The sequence below is a fragment of the Balaenoptera musculus genome, chromosome 18 (assembly GCF_009873245.2).
Source record: "Balaenoptera musculus isolate JJ_BM4_2016_0621 chromosome 18, mBalMus1.pri.v3, whole genome shotgun sequence".
In the NCBI taxonomy this organism is placed as follows: Eukaryota; Metazoa; Chordata; class Mammalia; order Artiodactyla; family Balaenopteridae; genus Balaenoptera; species Balaenoptera musculus.
The window spans coordinates 28,895,902-28,911,261 of NC_045802.1; the positions used below are offsets into that span (position 1 = coordinate 28,895,902).

A 15,360-nucleotide genomic window follows, 5' to 3' on the forward strand; every position below is an offset into this window, starting at 1 on the left:
TTTAAATATACTTGTTTAAAATATTGGTTAATAATTCACTTTTAAGTCCATATTATCAGAGCGAAATGAAGCTCATAGCTGTACCATGTATAATCCCACATATTACTAGTTTGCAGTGTCTGCCAATACAACTCGCATATTAATTATTTGTGTGGGTCTTATATAACAGAAAGCTAAGCCTGAAATAAACAAATAAAATACCTCCCTATCTGAAGGAACTTATTAGTGAGAGAAAGATAGTTACGGGCATACAGCTGTTATGAAATGAGAATATATTCCTTCAAGTAATATTTACAGAGAATCTGCTATATGCTTAACATGGGTACTGTTAGCATCACTTGTTAGCAGTGAGCAAAACAGACAAAATACCTGCATTCATGGAATTTTCATATAGTATAACATCTAGAATATTATCCAAAGTATATATGTTCAATGAGAAAAACTACTATGTAAAAAGCAATCTAGGAATGTATATAGAATTTGCTAAGTAGGGTGGGTAGTGGCTATAACACTTAATATATTGTTTAAAGATGGTTTTTCTTCAGGCCAAAGTTGATAAATACCTGAAAAGAATTAAGTGATACAATAACCAGGGAAAGAGCATTTCAAATAGAATGGACAGCAGCTGCAAATGCTCTAAGGAGGGAGATGGCTGGCATGTGTATTGATCATAAAGGAGATTAGTGTGTCCTGAGTAGAGTAGTGGGGGAGAAAAGAGTAAAACAAATAGCCAGGGAGGTTTTGGCAGAGGGGGTGGGGGCTTAAGCATGTTGCATATGGCTCATTATATATTAGGAGGTGATAATTGCTATGGAGTAAAATAAGGCTGGGAAGGAGAATAGGGTGCCAGGTTGGGGTTATTGGTATTTGTGGACATGAGAAGACTTTGTCATATTATACCCTTTGGTATACATTAAATATGGTGATCAATAAGTAATCTAATAATATCATTCTCTACTGAAAACTTTTCTGCACTTCCTCACCATTTCTGGTTTGATGTGCAAATTTTTATCTTGGCATACATATTTCAGACACTCTAACTCTTAGTAAGCCCTCACATTCATATCTTTCTACTTCTCACTACATACCATACGCCTCAGTGTAAAGAAGCCATGCTCTCTGACTTTTAAAATTCTTTACTTAAATACTGAAAAGCTGATTTTCATCATTGCCTACCTTTAAAGGCCTCTGGTATATTTCTATATTTCTATTGAAGCATAAATTACATTGTATTCTTTTGTTTTTTTTTTCATTTCCCCTATCCAGCTGATATTTTCTTCAAGACTAATAGGATGTCTAGAAACCATCGTTGGTGCCCTGCTTAACAATTCTTCCTCTTTTTCCTTGTTGGGTGAGCCTATCTCCCACAAATCAGTCTGAAATTGTCAGATAGTCATGTTCCCTTTAACCTCTGCAGCTAGTTGTGCCCATGGGGACTGTTAAAATAAATAAAATGTAAATCAAGTTTGTGCAGTGTCTTCTAAGAAAGATTTTCCTTTCCAATATAAAGGCCAAGAAATAAGAGAACCTCATCAATTCCCTTCATCCTTAGATGTTCTGAATGTAGATCTGATTCTTCGAGCTTCAGAAAACATGTGTCCATAAAGAGCCACACTTGGATACCTTAAGGGTGGTACATTCAAAAGATGAGAAGTATTTAGGCTTCTGATTGAATTTATCAACTCCTGAAATAACACTTGGATAATAATAAATTTGAGCTTCTGATCAGGATGGAAATTTATATTTATATTTATATTTATATTTATATTTATTTTTATATTTAAAGTTCCTGCTAAATGGTTGCTGTTTGACTCCCCATCGGATAAGTTTCTCATTTCTAGCTGTTTTAATTTTATGGTCTAGAGCTACAGTGTACAAAGAGGTAGTCACTAGCTATTTATAGATATTTAAAATTAAAATTAAATTAAGCTCCGTTAAAAATTCAGTTTTGCCAAACTAGCAACATTTCAAGTGTTCAATAGCACCGTGGGGCTAGTGGTTATTGTAATGCACAGCACAGATAGAGAATAACTCTATCATTTGTATCGTTGTTTCACACAGTGCTGGGCCAGGGTTTTCTATATTGTAAGCTTTCAATACAACTCTAGTTGATCCCTATAGTCAAAAAATTATAGTAAGTTTCCATGTATGTGTACTGTATCAACAACATCCAGCTCACCCACAATCTTGGCAGAAGACAGACTCTTCACTCTAAGAAGCATAATTCCATAAACAATTTTTCTGAAGTACATGTGTAACCAGAAGGCTTCTGGCTACATCAGCCAGTGAAGGACAATGTGTTACATTTAAACTGATATCACAGTGATTATGTATTTGGCATTAGTGCTCTGGAAAATATATCACCATTGTATTTCAAGGTTCCCATATTGCTTGCATTTTAACGAATCTGAAGAGCTGCAATTCTTCAGCATTGTCAATGCCATGCCACCATCATTCCTGTGACTTTTGATCCCTGAGTGGATAGTCAGATAGTTTAATTGTAACCCTCTAATCTGTCTTAACCTTTGTCACAGTCTTCCCTCAGAAGTGGGATTTGATCTCTGTATTTCCAAATGAAAGCTGGGTCAATTTGTGAGTGAACTGATTGTTTAGTACCACAGGAGGGCTGCTTGTCACACTGAACCCATTCTGTTACCTGAGTGTGTCAAATTATACAGCAAATCCCCTATGGCTCTGTGAATGAGACTACCCAGCTAATTTTTCAGGACCAGCCTGCATCATTAGTAGTTTCTCAATTACTTCCCCACTAGACAGTACACTGACTTACTTTAGTCTTCCACTGTTTTGTTACAGCTCTAGTAAACCTTTTATGTGAGAATATGCTAGTTTTCTCAACAGGTGTTCAGAATTGCCTCCACAAATACCTGAGTGACCCTGTTCATCATTTTTCTCACCTCGTCACAGGCAACTACACAGCACTAAGTGAAGTGACTGTGACCAGAAAAACTTAAAGGTTTTAAAAAGTTAATATGATAAGAGAGCAATCACTGGGAGACTATATTTATTGATAGAACCAGAGATAATTTTGACAAATGGACAACACCACTCAAATGGTAATATAGTGTACTACATTAAAAAAAAATATGAAATCTTGTTAAGCAAATAGAAAATATTCCCTTTCACTGATTCATGTCATATGTAGATTTATATATCCACATTCAAAACATCACTGTGATCATTAGGATGTTCCTATTTTTAATTTACTTAGTTTCTCTTTACTAGCTTTCACGAAATAATTTCATAATATGATCTGGCATCCTTTGATCTTAGTTTTACAAAGCATTTCAGCCCAGTGAAGAAGATCATGCTGTGCGTGATTTGGTTGCATTCTTCAACTTCAAATGCATATTTAAATTTATTTCTCCTATACTCTAGGCACCATTGGAGTTTTATTTTAGTTCGTTCTTGCACATTTTTTCATCCTGTTAGAGCTCTACCAGTGAGCTCCGAGGGAGAAGATTCTGCCTGTCAACTTGCTCTTAGACCCAATAACACTCATATTTCAGACTTAAACTGGAAAGACTCTTGCCTATGATTTGTTCATTTTTCAAGCAACAGATAAACTAGGCTGCACTCTTACCTTTTTCTTATACATTGTTCCATCAAATTACATGGATATGGACAACTTATGAACATCAGAGGAAACACATGTTTAATTTACAATTTGAACTACTTTGCTTTGCTTAGTAGTTCAAGAATATATCTATTCATTAATAAAAATTGCTACATAACATCACTCATATGATGATCTAAGGCTAGAGCAGAGTTTTAACTTTCTTTGAATTTAATTACATAAAAATTATTTTCTCTTAAATGAAAATACATCTCTTAAATATACATCATGTGGATTGAGAAATTAGGTGCATTAAAACATATGAATAAAAGAGACTAGGGGGGAGTAGGGGCAAGATGGCGGAAGAGTAAGATGCGGAGATCACCTTCCTTCCCACAGATACAGTAGAAATACATCTACACGTGGAACTGCTCCTACAGAACACCCACTGAACGCTGGCAGAAGACGTCAGACCTCCCAAAAGGCAAGAAAATCCCCACGTACTTGGGTAGGGTAAAAGAAAAAAGAAATAACAGAGACAAAAGAATAGGGACGGGACCTGTGCCAGTGGGAGGGAGCCGTGAAGGAGGAAAGGTTTCCAGGCACTAGGAAGCCCCTTTGCGGGCAGAGACTGCGGGTGGCAGAGGGGGGAAGCTTCGGAGCCGCGAAGGAGAGCGCAGCCACAGGGGTGCGGAGGGCAAAGCGGAGAGACTCCCGCACAGAGGCTCGGCGCCAACCAGCACTCACCAGCCCGAGAGGCTTGTCTGCTCACCCGCCAGGGCGGGCGGGGGCTGGGAGCTGAGGCTTGGGCTTTGGTGCTAGCCGGGAGGGAGTCCGGGAAAAAGTCTGCAGCTGCCGAAGAGGCAAGAGACTTTTTCTTGCCTCTTTGTTTCGCGGCGCGCAAGGAGAGGGGATTCAGAGCGCTGCCTAAACGAAATCCAGAGACGGGTGCGAGCCGCGGCTATCAGCGCGGATCCCACAGCAACAGGGGCACAGAGGGAAAAACGGAGAGATTCCCGCACAGAGGCTCAGCACCGAGCAGCGCTCACCAGCCCGAGAGGCTTGTCTGCTCACCTGCTGGGGCAGGCGGGGCTGGGAGCTGAGGCGCGGGCTTCGGTCGGATCGCAGGGAGAGGACTGGGGTTGGCGGCGTGAACACAGCCTGAAGGGGTTGGCGTGCCGCGGCGAGCCGGGAGGGAGCCGGAGAGGAGGTCTGCAGCTGCCGAAGAGGCAAGAGACTTTTTCTTGCTTCTTTGTTTTGCGGCGCGCAAGGAGAGGGGATTCAGAGCGCCGCCTAGATGAACTCCAGAGGCGGGCGCGAGCCGCGGCTAACAGCGCGGACCCCAGAGATGGGCGCGAGCCGCGGCCATCAGCGCGGACCCCAGAGACTGGTAGGAAACACTAAGGCTGCTGCTGCCGCCACCAAGAAGCCTGTGTGCGAGCACAGGTCACTCTCCACATCGCCCCTCCCAGGAGCCTGTGCAGCTCGCCGCTGCCGGGCTCCCATGATCCGGGGACAACTTCCCCGGGAGAACGCACCTCCCGTGATCCGGGGACAACTTCCCCGGGAGAATGCACGGGGCGCCTCAGGCTACTGCAACTTCACGACGGCTCTGACGCCACAGGCTCGCCCCGCCTCCTCCGTACCGCTCCCTCCCCCGGCCTGAGTGAGCCAGAGCCCCCGAAGCAGCTGCTCCTTTAACCCCGTTCTGTCTGGGCGGGGAACGGGCGGCCTCAGGTGACGTACATGCAGAGGCAGGTCCAAATCCAAAGCTGAACGCTGGGAGCTGTACGAACAAAGAAGAGAAAGGGAAATCTCTCCAAGCAGCCTCAGAAGCAGCGGATTAAAGCTCCACAAACAACTTGATGTGCCTGCATCTGTTGAATACCTGAATAGACAACGAATCATCCCAAATTCAAAAGGTGGACTTTAGGAGCAGGATATATTAATTTCCCCTTTTCCTTTTTTTGTGAGTGTATATGTGTATGCTTCTGGGTGAGATTTTGTCTGTATAGCTTTTCTTTCACCATCAGTCCTAGGGTTAGGTCCGTCCATTTTTTTTTTTTTACTTAAAAAAAATTTTTTTTCCTAATATATGTTTTCTTAATAATTTTTTCCGTATTTTCTATTTTTACAAATTAAAAAAATTTTTAATAAGTTTTTTCATATTTTTTATTTTAAAAAATTAAATTTTTTTTCTTAATAAATTTTTTTCTTAAAAATTTTTTTCTTATTTTTTACCCTAAAAAATTAATAAATCTATTTTTAAAAATTAAAAAAAAAATTTTTTCTGAATACATTTACTCTTAATAATTTTTTTTCTTATTTTTTATTATAATAGCTTATTTTATTTTATTTTATCCTCTTTTTTTCCTTCTATTTTTTTCTCCCTTATATTCTGAGCTGTGTGGATGAAAGGCTCTTGGTGCTCCAGCCAGGCATCAGGGCTGTGCCTCTGAGGTGGGAGAGCCAACTTCAGGACACTGGTCCACAAGAGACCTACCAGCTCCACGTAATACCAAACGGCAAAAATCTCTCAGAGATCTCCATCTCAACATCAAGACCCAGCTTCACTCAACGACCAGCAAGCTACAGGGCTGGACACCCTATGCCAAACAACTAGCAAGACAGGAACACAGCCCCATCCATTAGCAGGGAGGCTGCCTAAAATCATAAGGCCACAGACACCCCAAAACACACCACCAGACGTGGACGTGCCCACCAGAAAGACAAGATTCAACCTCATCCACCAGAACACAGGCAATAGTCCCCTCCACCAGGAAGCCTACACAGCCCACTGAACCAACCTTAGCCACTGGGGACAGATACCAAAAACAATGGGAACTACGAACCTGCAGCCTGTGAAAAGGAGACCCCAAACACAGTAAGATAAGCAAAATGAGACGACAGAAAAACACACAGCAGATGAAGGAGCAGGGTCAAAACACACCAGACCTAACAAATGAAGAGGAAATAGGTAGTCTACCTGAAAAATAATTCAGAATAATGATAGTAAGGATGATCCAAAATCTTGGAAATAGAATAGACAAAATGCAAGAAACATTTAACAAGGATGTAGAAGAGCTAAAGAGGAACCAAGCAACTATGAAAAACACAATAAATGAAATTAAAAATACTCTAGACAGGATCAATAGCAGAATAACTGAGGCAGAAGAAAGGATAAGTGACCTGGAAGATAAAATGGTGGAAATAACTACTGCAGAGCAGGATAAAGAAAACAAAATGAAAAGAACTGAGGACAGTCTCAGAGACCTCTGGGACAACATTAAACGCACCAACATTCGAATTATATGGGTCCCAGAAGAAGAAGAGAAAAAGAAAGGGACTGAGAAATATTTGAAGAGATTATAGTTGAAAACTTCCCTAATATGGGAAAGGAAATAGTTAATCAAGTCCTGGAAGCACAGAGAGTCCCATACAGGATAAACCCAAGGAGAAACACGCCAAGACACATATTAATCAAACTGTCAAAAATTAAATATAAAGAAAACATATTAAAAGCAGCAAGGGAAAAACAACAAATAACACACAAGGGAATCCCCATAAGGTTAACAGCTGATCTTTCAGCAGAAACTCTGCAAGCCAGAAGGGAGTGGCAGGATATACTTAAAGTGATGAAGGAGAAAAACCTACAACCAAGATTACTCTACCCAGCAAGGATCTCATTCAGATGTGATGGAGAAATTAAAACCTTTACAGACAAGCAAAAGCTGAGAGAGTTCAGCACCACCAAACCAGCTTTACAACAAATGCTAAAGGAACTTCTCTAGGCAAGAAACCCAAGAGAAGGAAAACACCTACAATAACAAACCCAAAACATTTAAGAAAATGGGAATAGGAACATACATATCGATAATTACCTTGAATGTAAATGGATTAAATGCTCTCACCAAAAGACACAGACTGGCTGAATGGATACAAAAACAAGACCCATATATATGCTGTCTACAAGAGACCCACTTCAGACCTAGAGACACATACAGACTGAAAGTGAGGGGATGGAAAAAGATATTCCATGCAAATGGAAATCAAAAGAAAGCTGGAGTAGCAATTCTCATATCAGACAAAATAGACTTTAAAATAAAGAATATTATAAGAGACAAAGAAGGACACTATATAATGATCAAGGGATCGATCCAAGAGGAAGGTATAACAATTGTAAATATTTATGCACCCAACATAGGAGCACCTCAATACATAAGGCAAATACTAACAGCCATAAAAGGGGAAATTGACAGCAACACAATCATAGTAGGGGACTTTAACACCCCACTTTCACCAATGGACAGATCATCCAAAATGAAAATAAATAAGGAAACACAAGCTTTAAATGATACATTAAACAAGATGGACTTAATTGATATTTATAGCACATTCCACCCAAAAACAACAGAATACACATTTTTCTCAAGTGCTCATGGCACATTCTCCAGGATAGATCATATCTTGGGTCACAAATCAAGCCTTGGTAAATTTAAGAAAATTGAAATCGTATCAAGTATCTTTTCTGACCACAACGCTATGAGACTAGATATCAATTACAGGAAAAGATCTGTAAAAAATACAAACACATGGAGGCTACACAATACACTACTTAATAACGAAGTGATCACTGAAGAAATCAAAGGGGAAATCAAAAAATACCTAGAAACAAATGACAATGGAGATACGACGACCCAAAACCTATGGGACGCAGCAAAAGCAGTGCTAAGAGGGAAGTTTATAGCAATACAAGCCTACCTCAAGAAACAGGAAACATCTCGAATAAACAACCTAACCTTACACCTAAAGCAATTAGAGAAAGAAGAACAAAAAAACCCCAAAGCTAGCAGAAGGAAAGAAATCATAAACATCAGGTCAGAAATAAATGAAAAAGAAATGAAGGAAACAATAGCAAAAATCAATGAAACTAAAAGCTGGTTCTTTGAGAAGATAAACAAAATTGATAAACCATTAGCCAGACTCATCAAGAGAAAAAGGGAGAAGACTCAAATCAATAGAATTAGAATTGAAAAAGGAGAAGTAACCACTGACACTGCAGAAATACAAAAGACCATGAGAGATTACTACAAGCAACTCTACGCCAATAAAATGGACAACCTGGAAGAAATGGACAGATTCTTAGAAATGCACAAACTGCCGAGACTGAACCAGGAAGAAATAGAAAATATGAACAGACCAATCACAAGCACTGAAATTGAAACTGTGATTAAAAACCTTCCAACAAACAAAAGCCCAGGACCAGATGGCTTCACAGGTGAATTCTATCAAACATTTAGAGAAGAGCTAACACCTATCCTTCTCAAACTCTTCCAAAATATTGCAGAGGGAGGAACACTCCCAAACTCATTCTACGAGGCCACCATCACCCTGATACCAAAACTAGACAAAGATGTCACAAAGAAAGAAAACTACAGGCCATTATCACTGATGAACATAGATGCAAAAATCCTCAACAAAATACTCGCAAACAGAATCCAACAGCACATTAAAAGGATCATACACCATGATCAAGTGGGGTTTATCCCAGGAATGCAAGGATTCTTCAATATACGTAAATCAATCAATGTGATACACCATATTAACAAATTGAAGGAGAAAAACCATATGATCATCTCAATAGAGGCAGAGAAAGCTTTCGACAAAATTCAACACCCATTTATGATAAAAGCCCTGCAGAAAGTAGGCATAGAGGGAACTTTCCTCAACATAATAAAGGCCATATATGACAAACCCACAGCCAACATTGTCCTCAATGGTGAAAAACTGAAACCATTTCCACTAAGATCAGGAACAAGACAAGGTTGCCCACTCTCACCACTATTATTCAACATAGTTTTGGAAGTGTTAGCCACAGCAATCAGAGAAGAAAAAGAAATAAAAGGAATCCAAATTGGAAAAGAAGAAGTAAAGCTGTCACTGTTTGCAGATGACATGATACTATACATACAGAATCCTAAAGATGCTACCAGAAAACTCCTAGAGCTCATCAGTGAATTTGGTAAAGTACCAGGATACAAAATTAATGCACAGAAATCTCTTGCATTTCTATACACTAATGACGAAAAATCTGAAAGTGAAATTAAGAAAACACTCCCGTTTACCATTGCAACAAAAAGAATAAAATATCTAGGAATAAACCTACCTAAGGAGACAAAAGACCTGTATGCAGAAAATTATAAGACACTGATGAAAGAAATTAAAGATGATACAAATAGATGGAAAGATATACCATGTTCCTGGATTGGAAGAATCAACATTGTGAAAATGACTCTACTACCCAAAGCAATCTACAGATTCAATGCAATCCCTATCAAACTACCACTGGCATTTTTCACAGAACTAGAACAAAAAATTTCACAATGTGTATGGAAACACAAAAGACCCCGAATAGCCAAAGCAATCTTGAGAACGAAAAATGGAGCTGGGGGAATCAGGCTTCCTGACTTCAGACTATATTACAAAGCTACAGTAATCAAGACAGTTTGGTACTGGCACAAAAACAGAAATATAGATCAATGGAACAGGATAGAAAGCCCAGAGATAAACCCACGCACATATGGTCACCTTATCTTTGATAAAGGAGGCAAGCATATACAGTGGAGAAAAGACAGCCTCTTCAATAAGTGGTGCTGGGAAAACTGGACAGCTACATGTAAAAGTATGAAATTAGAACACTCCCTGACACCATGCACAAAAATAAACTCAAAATGGATTAAAGACCTAAGTGTAAGACCAGACACTATCAAACTCTTAGAGGAAAACACAGGCAGAACACTCTATGACATACATCACAGCAAGATTCTTTTTGACCCAGCTCCCAGAGAAATGGAAATAAGAACACAAATAAACAAATGGGACCTAATGAAACTTAAAAGCTTTTGCACAGCAAAGGAACCCATAAACAAGACCAAAAGACAACCATCAGAATGGGAGAAAATATTTGCAAATGAAGCAACTGACAAAGGATTAATCTCCAAGATTTACAAGCAGCTCATGCAGCTCAATAACAAAAAAATGAACAACCCCATCCAAAAATGGGCAGAAGACCTAAATAGACATTTCTCCAAAGAAGATATACAGATGGCCTACAGACACATGAAAGAATGCTCAACATCATTAATCATTAGAGAAATGCAAATCAAAACTACAATGAGATATCATCTCACACCGGTCCGAATGGCCATCATTAAAAAATCTAGAAACAATAAATGCTGGAGAGGGTGTGGAGGAAAGGGAACTCTCTTGCACTGTTGGTGGGAATGTAAATTGATACAGCCACTATGGAGAACAGTATGGAGGTTCCTTAAAAAACTACAAATAGAACTACCATACGATCCAGCAATCCCACTACTGGGCATATACCCTGAGAAAACCATAGTTCAAAAAGAGTCATGTACCAAAATGTTCATTGCAGCTCTATTTACAATAGCCAGGACATGGAAGCAACCTAAATGTCCATCGACAGATGAATGGATAAAGAAGATGTGGCACATATATACAATGGAATATTACTCAGCCATAAAAAGAAATGAAATGGAGGTATTTGTAATGAGGTGGATGGAGTTAGAGTCTGTCATACAGAGTGAAGTAAGTCAGAAAGAGAAAAACAAATACAGTATGCTAACACATATATACGGAATCTAAGGGAAAAAAAAGCCATGAAGAACCTAGTGGCAAGACGGGAATAAAGACACAGACCTACTAGAGAATGGACTTGAGGATATGGGGAGGGGGTGGGGTGAGATGTGACAGGGTGAGAGAGTGTCATGGACATATATACACTACCAAATGTAAAATACATAGCTAGTGGGAAGCAGCCGCATAGCACAGGGAGATCAGCTCGGTGCTTTGTGACCACCTAGAGGGGTGGGATGGGGAGGGTGGGAGGGAGGGAGATGCAAGAGGGAAGAGATATGGGAACATATTGTATATGTATAACTGATTAGCTTTGTTGTGAAGCAGAAGCTAGCACACCATTGTAAGGCAATTATACTTCAATAAAGATGTTTAAAAAAAAAAAAAAAAAGATTTAACGGCCTTGAAATTTATGATAGCAAAAGAACAATGGATAAGTATAAATTTAATTTATTCATAGAAGGAAACAAAAATAATTCTGCTTAAAAACAAATAAAACTTAAGGAATTTTTTAAAAGGTAATTAAATTTTCTAGGCATGTGATTAAAATAGGCTGGAAAAAGTTTTTTAACCTTTGGTAAAATAGAAAAAGAAAGGGATGGTTTGTGAGGATTTGTTGTATGTATTAATTTTTCCTTTTAATCACTAGAAATCAATAAGTAGTTTTATTTCTGATTTGGAGTTGTTGAGATATCTAGGAAAATAATAAACTTATTTGGAGTTAAAAACACTATGAATAAAAACAAGATATGTAGGATATAATTTGACAAAGAAAATATAACTTCCTAAAAAGTAAAATAATAATAATAATAAAAAAAACCAAAGCAAGGAACCATAAAACAACATTACCAGCAGAAGCAACAATATTTTAAAAATTAAAAACCACTTAGAATTAACACCAATTTAAATTTTTACATAATAATATGTATTTAAAGAAGATTTTTCTCATATGGGTAATATAAGACCAAGTAAAAGTCAAATGTATTTGATGTCCACAAGAGCAATGACTAAAACAAAGAAATAATTAAAAATTGACAACTGTAGAACAGGATAATTTTTAATTGGTTGTCATATTAATATCTGAGATATTTGAATTAAAATATAAAAAACACTTTTTTCACAGAAAAAAGTGTCATTATTTAAAATGTGCAATTACAAAAACTTTTAATTTCCTTGAAATTTGTATAAGGAAAATAAACACAGACATATACACATCACATATATACTCAGTAAAAAAAGTATAGGGAGTACAAAGATAACAGAAGAAACATTTTATGTTTGTTAATGTATTTTTAACTTATTCCTTCCAGCCCTTGACATATCAAAGAGATAAAAATAAACAATATTTAATAAAATTTCAATATATATTAATTTTAATATTGTTTTGTACTAAAATCTACACCTTATAGAGAATAAATCATGCATGTAAGCTTCCATGAAATTTTTACAAAGCCTAACTATATTTTATGCCTAGAAATAACATTAAGGAATTCCAACAAATATTATCTTAATGAAATTAATTTAGAAATTAAAGTATAAATGACTTAAAAAAAAAAAAAAAAAAAAAAAACCCAATATTCACCTAAATTATATGGGTATTACAATATACACTCTTAAATGAACCCAATTTAAGGGTCTAGTAAAAATTATGATTAATACATATTTGAAAAGTAAAGATAATGAGAAACATATCTATGAAAAAAATGGTATGTAGTCAAGCTATAACAATGGACAATTTCAAAATTGTGTTACTACAAAGAAAGTTTTGTTACAAATAAAGACAAAATAATAGAAAATAAATATATTGAAAGGTTAAATAGTGTTATAATGATTACAAATAAAATATTATAACAAGTTATAATATTTCTACTATCTCTTTCAAATATTAAATATATATGGTGACATCAATAGCAAGAATTTTTAAAGATAGGAACTTTTATAGACACTATTTCAAAATATATAACACATTTTAAAATGTGAAAATAATTTCAATAATAAAATGTATTTCTAGAAAATGGAATTACAGTTCTTATAGGTAGTAATTGTGATATTAGAAAGAAAAATCCTCTCAGAACCTTCCTGATGCCGCTTTCGTATCTTGCTTCTCCAGCCTCCCGGACCCGTTCCATCCTTCCAGCCTGTGACCAACAGCAGAGAAAAACTAATTACATATCATTTTCTTGCCCCATACACACCTTGAGGCAAGCAAAAAATTAGAATAAATTTTAACAATGAGGGAAATTGTGCACATCCTGGCCCGTCAGTGTGGCAACCTAATTGGTGCCAAGTTCTGGGAGGTGATAAGTGATGAACATGGCATAGACCCCACCGACACCTATCGTGGGGATAGAGACCTGCAGTTAGACCACATCTCCATGAACTACAATGAAGCCACAGGTGGCAAATATGTTCCTCATGCCATCTTGGTGGATCTAGAACCCGGGACAATGGACTCTGTTCGCTTAGGTCCTTTTGATCAGACCTTCAGACCAGACAACTTTGTTTTTGGTCAGTCTGGGGCAGGCAACAATTCGGCCAAGGACCACTACACAGAGGAGGTCGAGCTGGTTAACTCAGTCATGGATGTGGTTCTGAAGGAGGCCGAGAGCTGTGACTGCCTGTAGGGCTTCCAGCTGACCCACTCGCTGGGTAGGGGCATGGATTCTGGAATGGGAACCTTGATCATCAGCAAGATCCGTGAAGAGTATCCCAATAGCATCATGAAGTGTTCAGTGTGGTGCCCTCACTCAAAGTGTCTGACACTGTAGTTGAGCCCTATAATGCCACCCTCACTGTCCATCAGCTGGTGGAGAACACTGATGAGACCTACTGCATCCACAACCAGGCCGTTTACAACATCTGCTTCCGCAACCTCAAGCTGGCCATGCCAACCTAAGGGGACCTGAAACACCTCATCCTGGCCACAAAGAGTGGTGTCACCACCTGCCTCCACTTCCTTGGCCAGCTCAATGCTGACCTCTGCAAGCTGGTGGTCAACATGGTGTCCTTCCCATGTCTTCACTTCTTCATGCCTGAATTTTCCCCTCTCACCAGAGGTGGAAACCAGCAGTATCGGACACTCACTGTGCCCAAGCTCACCCAGCAGATCTTCTATGCCAAGAACACAATGGCTGCCTGTGACTCCCACCATGGTTGGCACTTCACCTTGGCTCCTGTCTTCCATGGGTGAATGTCCATGAAGGAGGTGGATGAGCAGAAGCTCAATGTGTAGAACAAGAGCAGTAGCTACTTCCTGGAATCGATCCCCAGCAACTTCAAGATGGCTGTCTGCAACATCCCACTCTGTGGCCTCAAGATTGTGGTCACCTTCATCAGCAAGAGCACGGCATACAGGAGTTGTTCAAGCTCACCTGAATGCAGTTCTCTGCCATATTCTGCTGGAACGCCTTCTTCCACTGTACACAGGCAAGTGCAGGGACGAGATGGAGTTCACAGAGGCTGAGAGCAACATGAATGACCTCATCTCTGAATACCACCAGTAGCAAGATGCCACTGCAGAAGAAGAGATTTTCGGTGAGGAGGCTGAAGAGGAGGCCTAAGGCCGAACCCCATCACCTAAGGCTTCTCAGTCCCCTCAGCCTTCTTCCTCAATCATCCCTTTCCTCTCCCTCAGAATTTGCATTTTCTGACTCAATATTTTTTTTTTTCTTTTTTTGGGAGGTGGGTAGGGGTTCTAAAACAGTGCCTGGCACATAATAGGTACTCAATAAATATTTGTTGTTTGTTGAATGTCTCCTCTCTCTTTCCACTTCTGGCAGAACCATTTCTGCCATTCTGGGTAACCTTGTATTTCCTTCTGGTGCCCATTCCTCCCATCTGTCCAGTTAACATTTCCCACTTCGTTTTCAAGATAACTCATCAAGAACCTAGGTCTCATCAAATCTCATTTAGAAACGTGGCCTGACAACCCAGACAGATGACCACCACCCTAGGCCTGTGTGGTAGCCCATGGGAAAGGAAACCAAGCAGCAGGTAGAAGTCCCTACAAGGAAGGGGTGGGGTTTTGAAGAGGGGCATCCAGGCTATTGAAGTCCTAGTTTCCAGATATCTCTCCACTCCTCTCTCAGCTTCTGGAGAGGTGTTAACAGTATTATCTCCATTTTCAG

The 15,360-nt window shown here is 39.0% G+C and overlaps 1 pseudogene; it reads left to right on the forward strand.

Annotated features, from left to right (window-relative positions):
- The first annotated feature begins 13,376 nt into the window (after positions 1–13,376).
- LOC118884163 lies at positions 13,377–14,793 on the forward strand (annotated as a pseudogene).
- The last annotated feature ends 567 nt before the right edge of the window (positions 14,794–15,360 follow it).